This window comes from Triplophysa dalaica, chromosome 13, assembly GCF_015846415.1.
Source record: "Triplophysa dalaica isolate WHDGS20190420 chromosome 13, ASM1584641v1, whole genome shotgun sequence".
In the NCBI taxonomy this organism is placed as follows: Eukaryota; Metazoa; Chordata; class Actinopteri; order Cypriniformes; family Nemacheilidae; genus Triplophysa; species Triplophysa dalaica.
The window spans coordinates 5,617,720-5,633,009 of NC_079554.1; the positions used below are offsets into that span (position 1 = coordinate 5,617,720).

General features: G+C 36.6%; 1 long non-coding RNA gene across 1 annotated transcript; it reads left to right on the plus strand.

Annotated features, from left to right (window-relative positions):
- The first annotated feature begins 13,393 nt into the window (after positions 1-13,393).
- LOC130433904 (uncharacterized) lies at positions 13,394-14,586 on the plus strand. Its single transcript, XR_008908626.1, has 3 exons — positions 13,394-13,498; positions 13,599-13,735; positions 14,523-14,586. It is a non-coding gene; the product is annotated as an uncharacterized LOC130433904 (long non-coding RNA).
- Positions 14,587-15,290: the final 704 nt, after the last annotated feature.

The following is a 15,290-nucleotide window of genomic DNA, read 5'->3' on the forward strand; positions in this document are numbered from 1 at the left end:
AATCTGTGCTTTAATGTATAATTCTCACATTTGTAATACTTTGGTCAGTTAATAATATTATTTGAATGAATTCAATAAGCCGTTTCATGTATATTCTTGAATCACTTATCTAATCAAGGTTGATGTAGGATATAGAAAGTAATTAGTAATGAGTAACTAAATACTTTTTGGACAGAGTAATTTGGACAGTAATCTAATTACACTATTGAATATGTAATGAGTAACTAGTAATTAATTACTTTTTCAGAGTAACTTACCCAACACTGGTCAGGAGACAATGTTTTGATACTGTAATCTTAAATGGTTAAAAACACATATTGAATCTGTTTCAAGTCAGACAAAGTTTGATAGACCTTGACTGAGCATTACAGCACAATTGAGATAATTCAATAAATCATTTTTCAGTTATTTAACATCACTTCGTCTCCGGCCTGCTGTTCTTCCCATCAGCTCTGTATCTACCTGGTGGTTGGGTTAAAGTATTGACTCACAACGAAGTTGATTTTCCAGGTTTAATAAGTTCCTGACAGAGAGAGATCTAGTGAAACTGGACTCAAATTGTAGATCTATAAGATCTACAAGCCATATCTCATAGTTAGATCTATCATTACGGAATATAACTGTGTAAACTGTTCTGTAAGTTCTCAGACTACCATCATCGTGATCAGTGTTTGCTTTAGTTGGCATCTTGACTTGTGTTTTACAGCTAGAGCGTTTGTCGACTGTTTCTTTGCCACAGAAAACAATTATTTATAATGGCACAAAATACAGAGAGTAGAATTTTATTTCCACGGCTGACTGATATATTAAGAGTGGGTTTTGTTAATGTTGTAAAAAGTTGTACTGTCAGACCTGTGCTACTACTGAGTAGTTGTAGATATCACATTATTACTACAATACAAAACATTTGGACCACAGAATAAATTAGACATCAAGAATAAGAGTATGAGTTACATCAATAGCTGCGTTTACATGAAACATTGTAATCCGACTAAAAATCCAATCCCAATGAAAATGCTTCATAGAAACACGTCAATCAGACTAAAAATCCCGATTTTAGTCGGATTGTAAAGGGTGGTCTATGTTGTTTGTAATCCGCTTGACAAGACATGTTAACACTTGATCAGATTGAAAATTGAAGTAGGAAATTGTGCGCATGTGCAAAGACGTCACTCTGTTGTACAGACTTATGACGCACAAAACGAGCAGATGTTGCTGAAGAAACCAAAATCCATAAATCTGACAATGCAGCACAAATTCCATATGCTTGTCATCTCTACATGAACATTCATATTTGTATACATTTAAAATGTCTTAACTGTTTCCATGGAGTGTTTTTTTAACGGCAAATTCTCCATTTTATTTAAAAATATGATAAAATATCTTATCATAAAATTTAAATTGTATAGTTACCGAGGATTTATTATACATTTCCATGATAAGTCAGATGTGCAAAACAACATTGCTTCAATGATATGTTGAAATTAGCCTACTTTGCGTTTATGAACTGTACATTATTATGCTGGTGTCTGTGATATAAAATAAACACATGTGTACATGTTACACTTGTTTAAGTAGCCGCTTGTGTGAATATTATAATGATAGCCATGTCCACCGTGACCGTCTCCGTTTACCATTATTGCAGATATGAATCTGTGTATTACCACTTCTAAAGTTCAGTATTAGCTGTCATTAGACATTTATTCAAATTATTGCTAGCATCCAGATGCTCTGGTGGGTCATTGTAATTTTGCCAAAATTTTAACAGCATCAGATGTGCTCCTGCTTTATTGGCACGAGATATCACTCTGACTTTATAAACTCTACATTCTATTCATATATAGGCTACACAAGGTGTGCTTTAAAACACCGTTTTAGTGGTGAACTTGTGCAGTCTGCGCATGTCAGAAGATTAAATCAGATTTTAAGCTTTCACATATTAACACATACATAAATCAGATCATTTTATTTACCTTTCATGTAAACACTACGTTCGGATTGCACAATCGGAATAAATTAAATTTGATGTGTCCATGTAAACGTCCCTAATAGTGACAGTCAACAATCACTCATTCATGACTCCCAGCATGCATTGTAGTTGTTCTTTTTATCTGAATTAGTTTGATGATTGTCACCATTGTTGAGGTCTGTATGACAAATGTTGATGTATGAGTGTCTCATTGATTTTTTTGTACCTTGTCATAATCTCTCTGCATTAATGAACCTTAAATTTCACACCAGTCATAAAAGTCTATCCTATCTCAATGATTATTTGTTATTATTTGTTGCAAGAAATGCTGTATGTCATGAAAACCACTCCTTAACTCCTTACACCCACAAGGTCTCTTGTTAGTTGTTTGCATAAGTATTTTTAATAAAACACATGCAAACAGTGAAAGGGAATTAACCTAATAATAAGCAAGCGTCTCTCAGTTTAAACAAACACTGATCACCATGATGGTAATTTGAATTTCAACATTATTCTGTCTGGAAAAGGATATTGGATCAATGGTTGCTTGCTGTCTAAGATATTGTCTGTTATATTACAAATGTTTTATTCAAATATTACATGTAACCATAAATAATCTTGTCTTTACTCCGTCTTTACTCATTTTTGTCATATAATAATCAAGCAGCCCTTTTTGAAAACCATGGGAAATTATTGTCATTTTATTCTCATTGTATATCTTTGTTTGTATGAGTTTTAGTATTGGCACAAAAATAAAACCTGAGCTGTTTTAGCTTCTTACCTAAAGGGTGCACTGAAAACTGTATTTGATGGCCACCAGGAAATTTCTTTAAAAACACATTGAATGTTAAGGACAAAAACATCATGAGTCAAAACAGTAAATGGTATAAACATAATACAGACCAATTAATTTTATAATTACTTGAAGAAAAAAAAAACTCCTAAATTAACTTCCCACTATTACAACCACATCTTAATCATTAACATATTACTTCATAATAACCACATAAAAGGGGCTGATACTAACCATAACCATACATAACCCTAATGTCGAGAATTTTTGGGGAAATATCATATTACAGACAAAACTGCATTTGTTTAACGGTTTAGTTACGATTTAGCATGACATACAAAAGTAATATTAGACTGGCAACAAATTACATCAATCATCAAATTCAGACTTCGTCAAAATAATCCGGTTGTAACCGTGTTTATATTAAACAGAGTTATAAAGATGTCTGATTCTGAAGCTGCACGTCTATAGCCTACTGCAAAAATTAATCTCTTACTTACATCTTATCCCCACGTTGTGTACGATAACGAGAGAGTTGGCGCATGTGCAGAATTACAATTTAGTTAGGCCGCGCAACTCCCATGAAGTCTCCGCGGTGCCAAATCAAACACCTCTGATTGGACATGGCATTCCTACAGTTTAAAAGAAACGTTTGCTATTGGTTATAATGCTCAGCGCTGCAAATCATATGTAAACGTACTATAATGAAACACGTGTATGTCATATTTGTAAGAAGCGCTTTACATTACGTGTAGACTAACCCAAAATTATATTTGTATGTATTTCAACTGGTATTAAGCCATCATTTTAAGCGTACCTTGTCTTTTTGCAGATTCCAACGATCTTCCTCTCTACAGCTGAATCATCTGGTTTTTGTCTTGTGAACCATTTCCTCGGCTACGTTTAAATTTAAAGGAGCGGTACATATTACAGTTTTTTCAACCGCTAACAAGGATTGTTTAATACATTAAGCTACATTTTCAAAACTCTTCACACAGTCGACCATTAACTTGGCCAAACCATTTAACTTCACCTCCAAAACTCTCTCAGACCAACAAAATATTTCAAATATGTTTTAAAAATAAACCAACATAACACTGTCAACAATTTTCATTCAGAAAATATACATATTATTTATAAAACACTGCCCTTAAAAAACTGGGAGCATTACATAAATTATGAACTTTTATTTTTAAGCTTTTTAAGTTTAAATATTTTTTCACATAAAACATAGTAACAAAATATGTTATTATAGAATAAAAACAAATTATTTTGACTTTATTTACATCAGTACATGTCATGTTTATTTACATGTCAGTAGATGGCATGTGTACATTGTACTGTACTGGAATGTGTGGTTCATATGTCATATGAAGGCTAATCTTGTTAATGTTGTTTTTAACCAAAATGCTGTTGGTGCAATGGTTGAGTGATCCAGATTTTGTTTGCACCCTTTGTGAAGAAAGAATGAGCAATGGTTTTCAACATGGTCAACCTTGAACCTTGCTAAAACAGAACTGCTTGTAATCCCGGACAACACAAAGTTTCATCACAATTTATCCATTCAACTGGGCTCATCAACAATCACATCTTCCTGAACGGCCAGAAACCTGGGAGTTGTGATCGATGATCATCTTAACTTCACTGATCAGGTTTCACTAACCCCACCAGTAAAAAACAAAAACAACCCCAAAAAATTAAAATAAACAAACTAAAAGGGCAGAACCTGACAGAAGATTCAGCTCAAAATACCCCACTGATAATTTACAGTTATTCTGAATTGCTAACACTCATCTCCATTCTCATAGCTAAATGTCCAGTGGTCTAAACCCATTCCTTCACTCTTTTGGCAAAACCTTAAACAAGTTTAGGACTCTTTTTGCACAGAGGTCTGTGCGACCCTCCCAACATGTTTCTGGCAGTGCTCGTCCTTTTCTCTTTCTTCTACAAAGAAGCAGATGTCACATATTTGGGACATTACAATTGGGCCACTATAGCTCAAACCCACATGAGCCAGCACTCCCTCTGCCACATCTTTGCCAAACCTGGCCAAGATACGTTATAATACAACTGGTTCGGTTCAATGGCTCGGTTCAATGGTTCGGTTCAATTGCAGACGGGCTCTGGGCTCCACTGTTTTTCCTATCCTGGGTAGCCCGGATGTTACCATGTGAATATTTAACTTGAAATTTGAGATCTGAATAAGAGCAATCAAATTTGATAAATCTGAATGTATTTTATCTGAAATTCTGTAAGTTGATTTTTTTTTGTATCTGAATTTGTGAGCAATAAATTCAGGTTTTTAAATTGGAAATCAAGAATTTTCATATTTAAATTTCATAGAGGTAAATTCGAAACAAATAAATCCAGATACATGGTTTCCAAAGTAAAATAATTCAAAATCAAGTATTCATAGGCTGTTAAATTTCAAAACATTATGTCTCTTATTTGCTTCCATACTAATCGACCAACCTTAAGAAACGTCTGAAAGGTATGTGCATCACGAAAAAGCGGGGAAAACACTTTATAAAAATGAATTAGCAGTCACAGCGTTATTTTTATGGATATTTTAAATTTAATATTAAGGCTTCCATTGTAAGCATAACGGCTCATTATATAAATATTTGTGTTCTTTAGCCACATTGTTGAACTAGTTAAATTATATCTCAAGAAATAGTCGCAACACACGTTTTTATCAAGAAACTACTGCAATGTGATTTACTTTTCATATCAATATTAGTAATATATGTGGTCAAAAACAGGCCTCCGATCTAGGATTTTGACCAAATCGGACGGATTTAACAACGGCCAATTTTTAACGACTATCTTTGGACTAAAATTGGACGCAATGCAGACGGACCGAAAAAATACCAAATTTCGACGTCGATTTTTGGGTTTATTTAGATCAAATTTCTACGGACCAAAAAAGACCAAATTTCGACGTCGATTTTTGGTCTAAAAGACGGCCAGGACGGGCCGTCTTGATTTAGCCCAAAAAAGACGTCCAAATGACGTCCAGTGCTGGGTGGGAAAGAACTTATCTTAATTCTTATTTTTGTGGGTGCATTTAATACAGTGAGCAATCAATTTGAAAAAAATCCATGTTTTCTTCAAGAAAGCCATGTTTGTATGGATGAGAAATCGTGACAGAAAGGTTACATTTTGGTTTTTGATTTCTTCAGATTTGTTATTTGGAAAAAATCTGTCCTTTTATGATTTCTGTTGCGTATGAAACAACATGAACCTTTTAAACACATTAGCAGAAAGTTAGAAACATTAGCAGAAAGGTATACATGGTTAAAAGAAACATAATACACACCTTATGAAAGAACTAGGGCTGTCAATCGATTAAAATATCTAATTGCGATTAATCCCATGATTGTCATGAGTTAACTCGTGATTAATCGCACATTTTTATCTGAACTAAATTAACCTTAAATTATTACTTTTTAAGATTGTAATACTCTATTCAACATGGGTATGGGCAATAATGATGCTTTATGCAAATGTATGTTGTTTATTATTAATTAAACCATACTGGACAGAAGTATGAAGACATCCCACACTGTAAAAAAAATCTGTAATTTAACAGTTAAATGACTGTATATTTTAACGGACATTTTCCGTACTACATGTTTTACGGGTGTTTTTACATATTTTAACGGAAATTTTCCGTACTACATGTTTTACGGGTGCATTTCCGCTTATATACATTTTCGAATTGCATTATGGGAGCGCACTGTAAAAAATCTGCACATTTACAGTTAAATGACTGTATATTTTAACGGAAATTGTCCATACTTATATGTGTTACGGGTGTTTTCCTTTTATTTACATTTTCGAATTGCATTTTGGGACCGTGACCGAGGCTCCGACAACTTTTGCTGGTCATGGACGCATAAGCACAGCCAACACAACATGTTTTCCCAAGTTTTTCCACTGGTAAGTAATGTTAATAGAAGTCTACACGACATTTCAATCAAGCGACTGCTTTATTTTAATTTTTTACTGAACCGGTCATGTAAATTGCAAAAGTGAATTTCGTTTAATATTGTTAATAAGAACAGATTTTTTGTTCCCTGAACAATGAGTGATTATTTGTTGTACAAATGAGCATTTACGTATTGATTTTTATTTGTTTATGCCCGCTCCTCATCAGTAATTATGCTATCTGTTAATTTACAGATTATTTGTCCGTATTTTTTATCTGCTTGGTGCGCGGGTAGAAACGTCCCGCCCATTCCCCGCTGCACTGTGTGAAAGACATGATCTCGGCTCGGTTTGTAAAAAGGTATGTTAACTATTAATTAGAAATATAACATTACTGTTTGTATTGTACTATACAATTGATCATGAATCGCATTGAAAGATAGCGATATTAGTTTGGTTGACAGTTGTCCTGCTGGTGGTGTATTTCAAGTTAATTAAAATTAATGTTATTTTAAACGTTACGCATATATCAAGCCGTCTGTGTTTCTGTTTGCATATTAATAACTTACTTTATATTTTAATTACATAATCTACTGTTCGCTTTAGTTAGATAGAGGGACTTGTCAAATCTGTGAGGCAAAGTTCCAGTGCGAAAAGAATGGTGATTTTATTTCAGTAGGGACTGGAGTGAATTGTAGACACTGTGTGATGCTAACGCTATATGGGGGAAATACACACACGTAAGGTTAATATTATAACAAAATAACCACAGACAGGACATCTGTGTGTAATCGGACATCGACGCGAGGTTCTTTTTTGTTTTCTTCCCTGTTTCCTTTTCGATTTCAACCTGGCAGCGGAGTGAAATCAGACCAACCCGTTCTCACTCCCGACTCGTCACACATTGACGCTCGGTCAGCGAACATCGGCGAACCCTTTGAGGTATTTTTTAGACGAACGGGGAACTACGTTGCTGTAGTACATGACCCCAACCCTAAACCTAACCCCAAACACTTCTAAGCCTTATAAAACACAACACGCGAATAAAAGTAGTCGCAGGTATTTATTGAACAAACTGACAAAAGCATTAAACACAACTCGTGTCGCAGAACTTTTTGCACCAAAGCCGTACGATAGCTTAATTTACGGCTTGCATGGAGGTGTCTGTGGCTTGAATGCATAAAGTTTGCTCCCGTTTAAAGATTACCCGCAGATGCAATCAGTCGCAGGAGCCAATCAATACCGTTTCTCTTTCAATGCCAACGAAATGACGCGATCAGTCACGAGATAAGGGAGAGCCAATGTAACATAACTGTTCCTCTGGCAGCAATTTTTGAACGTGGTTTTCTGTCGCCAGAATCAGAAATTTTCAACGGACGGTGACACACTATCTAAGCCGGATAAATGCGCGCAAGGCTGCTGGCCCTGACGGCATCCCTGGTCGCGTACTCCGGGCATGTGCGGAGCAGCTCGCTGGGGTCTTCACGGACATCTTCAACCTGTCCCTCGCCCAAGCAGTGGTTCCAGCATGTTTCAAATCCACCTCCATTGTGCCCATTCCAAAACATTCCAGCCCGACATGCCTGAACGACTACCGCCCTGTAGCACTCACACCCATTGTAATGAAGTGCTTTGAGCGGCTGGTCCTGTCACACCTAAAAGACTCTCTACCATCCACACTGGACCCATACCAATTTGCCTACCGTAGCAATAGGAGCACAGATGATGCAGTGTCCATGGCGCTGCACTCCGTGCTCACACACCTGGACAATAAGGACACTTATGCACGCATGCTGTTTGTAGACTTCAGCTCTGCATTCAATACCGTAATCCCTTCCAAGCTAATCATCAAACTTGGAAACCTAGGCATTAACAATACAACCTGCAACTGGATTATGGATTTCCTGACGAACAGGCCTCAGCTTGTTAGGCTAGGCAACATCTGCTCCACCACAACCACCCTCAACACTGGTGTACCACAGGGCTGCGTACTGAGCCCCTTTCTCTACTCCCTTTTCACACTCGACTGCAGGCCTGTGAATGGATCTAACTCCCTCATCAAGTTTGCAGACGATACAACAGTGATTGGTCTCATCAGCAACAACGATGAGACTGCTTACAGGGAGGAGGTACGGCACCTGGCCACATGGTGCTCAAACAACAACCTGCTCCTTAACACTTCAAAGACAAAGGAGATCATCGTGGACTTCAGGAAGGCGAAAGGAGGCACACACGACCCCATCCACATTAACGGGACGGCTGTTGAACGTGTTTCCAGTTTTAAGTTCCTGGGGACCCACATTTCGGAGGACCTGTCCTGGACCACCAACACCTCATGCCTGGTCAAGAAGGCTCACCAGCGTCTCTTCTTTCTGAGGACACTGAAGAAGAACCAACTGTCTTCAACTATCCTGGTGAACTTCTATCGCTGCACGATAGAGAGCATCCTGACCAACTGTGTCACAGTCTGGTACGGGAACTGTTCTGTTGCTGAGCGCAAGGCACTGCAGCGGGTGGTGAAAACAGCCCAGCGCATCACAGGAACTACACTCCCTTCCATTGAGGACATCCAGAAGAAACGCTGTCTGCGTCGAGCTCGCAGCATTCTCAAGGACTCCTCTCACCCCGCTCATAGACTGTTTACTCTCCTGCCTTCCGGTAGGCGCTTCAGGTGCCTCCGGGCAAGAACCAGCAGACTAGGAAACAGCTTTTTTCCCAGAGCTGTTTCATTATTGAACTCTGCTCCCCACTGATTTCACTACCTCTCATAACTTTAACTTAATGCTGCTATTATAATGTTTACATTGCACTACAGGGCTGCCATGCATGACGGAACTGTACACACCAGTACTTCATGTATCTGCTCTACCGGACTGTTTACACGCATCATTTGCACTCTATACTGCTCACTTGCACACCAGGAACATTACACTGAATGCTCATTTGCACTAATGGACTACTCTCATAACTGCATTAACTCATCTACTGCACTGTAACTTTCATAACTGCATTAACTCATCTACTTCACTGTAACCTTAATAACTGCATTAACTCATCTACTGCACTGTAACTTTAATAACTGCACTAACTCACCTACTGCACTGTAACTCATCTATTGCATTATTGCATCTATCGCATAACAAACTGCATCTACTCATCTATTGCACTATAACTTCAATAACTGCATTAACTCATCTACTGCACTGTGACTGTATATCTGCATCTACTCATGTATTGCACCGTACCTTTAATAACCACATTAACTCATCTACTGCACTGTAACTTTAATAACTGCATTAACTCATCTACTGCACTGTAACTGTATATCTGCATCTACTCATGTATTGCACCGTACCTTTAATAACCACATTAACTCATCTACTGCACTGTAACTTTAATAGCTAATGTCTGTAACTAATGCACACTCAAGTCACTTGCACTATTGTATAGTCTATATTGTTATCTGTTCATAACCTCCTGTACATTAATGTTCACAGTATATAGCCTTCTGTATATATTGTTCATAGTACATACCGATTGTCATATTTTCATAGTACATGCCCAACGTAAATTATTTTCCTAATATTGTATTCTGTATTTATTCACACTGTATATCTGCACTTGCTAATTGCACTTCTGGTTAGACCTAAACTACATTTCGTTACACTGTACCTGTATATGTGTAATGACAATAAAGTTGAATCTAATCTAATCTAATCTAATCTATTAAAACTGCCTGAAAAGCGTCATATAAACGCAATTATCCAGGCTATTAAACTTGAATCCCCAAAGCGCCATCATTGCAAATTATATCAAATAAACATTTTCATTTGCATGCCCTGCACGTCAAAAAGCGATGCCAGAGTGGTACCCTGCGCGTTAAAAAAAGACCCAGAGGGGTCCGGAGTGAGAATGTGTTAAATAATGTGTGATATATTGGAGTAAGAGTAAATGTACATGCATTTCAGTCAGTAAATAAGAAAATATTTAACATATGGCATATTTCACTGTTCTTTTCAGAATTATACCAGCAGCAACTTTTGGATGCCCTGATGACACACACAAAACCCATACATTCTTGATTCCCTTCAAATCTGGCTCTGTTTGGGACTTGCCTGCTTCCACTATGATATTTCATTGTGATGTTTATGTATCAAATATATACATTTATGCATTTGGCAGACGCAGCGACTTAGATTGTTTCATCCTATTCATTTTACATAGGTGTTTGCCATCCCTGGGATCGAACCAACAACCTTGAGTTGTTAACGCAGACGCAGTGATCTTACCACTGAGCTACAGGAAAGCTGTTGACGAAGTTACAGTAAACAAAAACAGTGGCTATTCCTGATTGCTCTCAGCTACATGTTCAGCCTCTTTTATGTTCTGAACATCATGTATCCAAAGGGAGCGGCCCTGACCAAAGGTATGTTGTGACCAATTAAAGTTTATTTCATTTTTCCAAGCCAAGTAAGGTGATACATTTTTGTTGTGTTTTTAACAGGAGCCTATTGAGTATTAATCCACAACGTGGGTCCAAAGCTGAAAAGAAGGGAGCCAAGCACTACAACATTGGTCCTAATGTTACATGACTTTCAGAATCCTTGGAGGCTTTAAAGGTCATTATGCACACTTCTTTCATCATACTGCTTCTGTCTTGCCACCTACATTGTTCCATGTACTGTTGTCAAAAGTACCTATACTTTTTTTGTGATAGTTCACCCACCAGAGATAATTGTCATCATTTTATCAACCTCTTAACATATCAAACCTGTATGACTTTCTTTCTGCAGCACACAAAATAAGATGTTCTGAAGAATGTTGGAAACTGACTAGTGGTGGCACCCATTGTACGGCATACATATTAGGACATCGTCAGACCTCAGCGTCAGTACTCCGGTATCAGATAGAAGCGGCATCAGTTCTCAACAAAACAGCGCCGGTGAACAACAATTAATTGGGCAAACCGGCCTCAGACTAAAAAGTATCAGCTCTCGTGCAACAAGGCATCGGGAAAAACGGCCTCAGACTAAAAGGCATCAGCTCTAGTGCAACAAGGCATCGGGAAAAACGGCCTCAGACTAAAAGGCATCAGGTGACTCTAGAAATGGCAACGCCCACCGCGTGACGTCATTGTCGCAAACCGTTTTCGAACAGCACTTTTACGGCAGACAAACAGGTACACGCAAAAGGTACACATTTCCATGAGTTTTTACTAGTTTTAATCGTTACACTTATATATATATATGCAACATGTTCTAGCCTAAATTGCTTAATACAGTTAGCATGCTTAAATTAATGTTAATTATCTTTCTTATATGTTTGTGTGTGTGTTTTTATGACAGTCAATCAAGAATGGAGACAGAGAGAAGTATCCGTTTTGAGCTTGGTTGAAGGCTAACGTTACTGTTACTAAACATTACAAGATTTGCTGTACATACTATTTATTATATTAACTTTTGTAACTACTATGTTTTTCTTGTAGCCCAGAATTGATCAATCTTGTTTATTTGAATTTTAACTTTCAACGTTAAATGTGCTAGGCAGATTATAAATTAAATAAAAGTGCCTTAACTTTAAGTGGATGAAATGATAAAATTGCTTTTTGCCAATGGATGTAAACAGAAAGAAATGTGCTCTGTTCTTGGTGCTTCTGGATTTAAAATCAGGTGATTTTTAAATTGTTGTTTGTTACTGTTTTACAGATAATACTAAATAGGCCTGTAAATTCGTAATACAAAAATACATTGAGCTTTCTTAAAATGTGACATAAGCTTGTTCACAGGATTCTTTTTCCTCATACAGTGAAAGGCATTTAAGACAAATAATTAAATCTCTTGGTTTGAGGCGGAGGAGTAACAACCGGCCCCTTAACGAAATACGGCAAGCTATAATGGTGTGCATTTTCAATTAACCTGCATTTAAAAAATACTTGATTTTGAAAATACTTTTTATAAAGTTCCTTTGTATTTAATTAATTGGTCTAATGCAAAATTTTGTTTATTTTCAGAGTGAGTTGAAACACTGGTCACCTTGGCAGGGTATCCGTGCAATGCATAAACGGGTACGGGATTTCAGAGGAATCCGGCCTTGCTACAGGAATATTTGTATTTAAACTTAACTAACATGGTCAGATTTAGCCCAGACACATTCCTTATGCCAATACGTATATTGTTTTGTCTATTTCTAGGAATGATGTGGGTGTAATAATGGCAGAGCTTAATGCCAGTGGACTTATCAAAAGATGTCCTGGAAAAAAGAAAATTGAACGAAGGAAGTACTTTAGTCGTGGACCAAATCATATTTGGCACATTGATGGTAAGGATTATTAAAGGGATAGATAACTGTAAAAGGAATAATTGATGTAATCCTTGAAACTTTTAAACATTCACTTTCATTGTATTAACTTTTTGTGTCCAGAGAAGAAAGTATATTTGGTTTTTAAAGACATGGGTACATAAAAGTAGACTGTTGATGCTTTGTTTCAATTATAGATGCCTTCTATAATGTTTCTATGAAAAACTTTTATATTGTTTATAGGAAATGATAAATTGAAATTCTTTGGAGTATGGGTGCATCTTGGAATTGATGGGTATGTAACCTGTACATAAAAGAAAAGTGTAATGTTAAAAATGTATTTATTATAATGCAGTTTTTTCTATTGGATGTGCTGTTGTTTGCTTTGAAATACTTGCAATGTCTTAATAGATTTTCTAGAAAAATTATTTGGCTTAAGGCTGGCACCACTAACAGAAAACAGAGCTTCATTGCAAGGTACTTCTATGATGCTGTTCGAGAACACGGTGGTAAGTTTTTTTTTTGACTGCTAGAAATTTTCAAGTTGACCAAAACTTAATCTGTATGGGGTTTAAATATCTTGCATATCTTTTATTTATTTTATTTTAGGTTGCCCACGGATCGTACGGGCACACAGGGGAACAGAGAACCTTATTGTTGGACAGATGCAAGTGGCATTTCATTTCAGGCAGGCTACGGATCAAGGACGAGACTCCTTCAGAGTGGGCAAGTCAGTACATAATCAGGTAAACTTTTATTTGTGACACATGTTCATATCATATTTGTTCTTAAATATATATTTGTATACAGATATCTATCTATCTATCTATCTATCTATCTATCTATCTATCTATCTATCTATCTATCTATCTATCTATCTAACTAGAATTAAGTTCTTATAAGACAATTAATAATAAACCTATCACTTTAAGGGATCATATGTTGCGAACACGTGTTTTTATGTGTCTTCGGTGTGTTATAAGTTGCCCATGTATGTAGTTAACAAGTGAAATTGCAGAAATGAAAGTGTGGGAAAAAATTATGCATTCTATGTAAAAGCGAATGCTCACCAAGACCTGCCTGAAACACCTCGTGTAACACCCCCACAAATCTACATCAGTTGGTGGTCTGATTTGACTAAGACCGCACAAATGTATACAGAAGTAAGGTAGGTGTACCTGTCACTAAAATTGAAGAGGAGCCTGACGTTCCAAATATGGTCAGAGGCGTTTCATTTCCGTCACACGCTTGCAGTATTCAACCAATTACTACACACTGGTTAACTGGCCAATCACAGCACACCTCGCTTTTCAGAGCGATGAGCTTTGTAAAAAAATCTGCGCATTTCAGAGATACAAACATGCACTGTGTGAGGAAACTACCGCGTTTTTTACACATTGCATTACGTCTAAAACAACCATAATATTCGTTTCAGTCGTGTCATATGACCCCTTAAAGCCTTGTCTGTGCAACCAGGCAGGAGTGTTGTATAAATGTTTACAGTGATTCTTGCATTGTTTTACATATTTTTAGAGAGCTGAATTCTTCAATAGCATGTTAAAGAAAACATGGATTAAAAAATGGCAGGTTACATTTGAGGTAAGGATTTGATTTGCTTGAATCTGCTAATTTTGTCCAACAAATGTTGATTGATTATAATTACCAAAAAGATTTCCAAGCAATATGTATATTTATTTTAGACTATGATGGAATCAGGCATCCTCGATTTGGACAATCCTGTACATATGCAAGTTAAATAATTTTACTCAACAGACTCTAAAACCTGTGTGATTTGCATTAAACAAATTAAGTAACCAATGGATGCTGTCCAACAGAAATTGTCTGCAACACACACACCTTCCCCTTCTTCAGAGAGATCTTACCTTAGAACAAAGACTATGGAACACTCATGATATTCGCAAGCAAAAGAATGTTGCATGTCCATATGGGAAGCCAGACATTCTGTTCACATCACCGCCACAAGGTATGTATTAATTTGATTAAAGGAATAGTTCACCCAAAAATGAACATTTTGTCATTATCTGCTTACCCTCTAGTTGTTACAAACCTGTAAACATTTTTTGTTATGCTGAAAACAAATGAAGGTATTTTAATGAAAGTTTGTATCCAAGTAATTTTGGGTCACTATTGACTCGCATAGTAGGACAAAAGACAAAGTTACATATGTTAATTAAAATATCTTCACTTGTGTTTAGCACAACAAAGAATTTTTACAGGCTTGTAACAACAATGTTCATTTTTTGGTGAACTCTTCCTTTAAAATGCTTGGATGCAAACTGG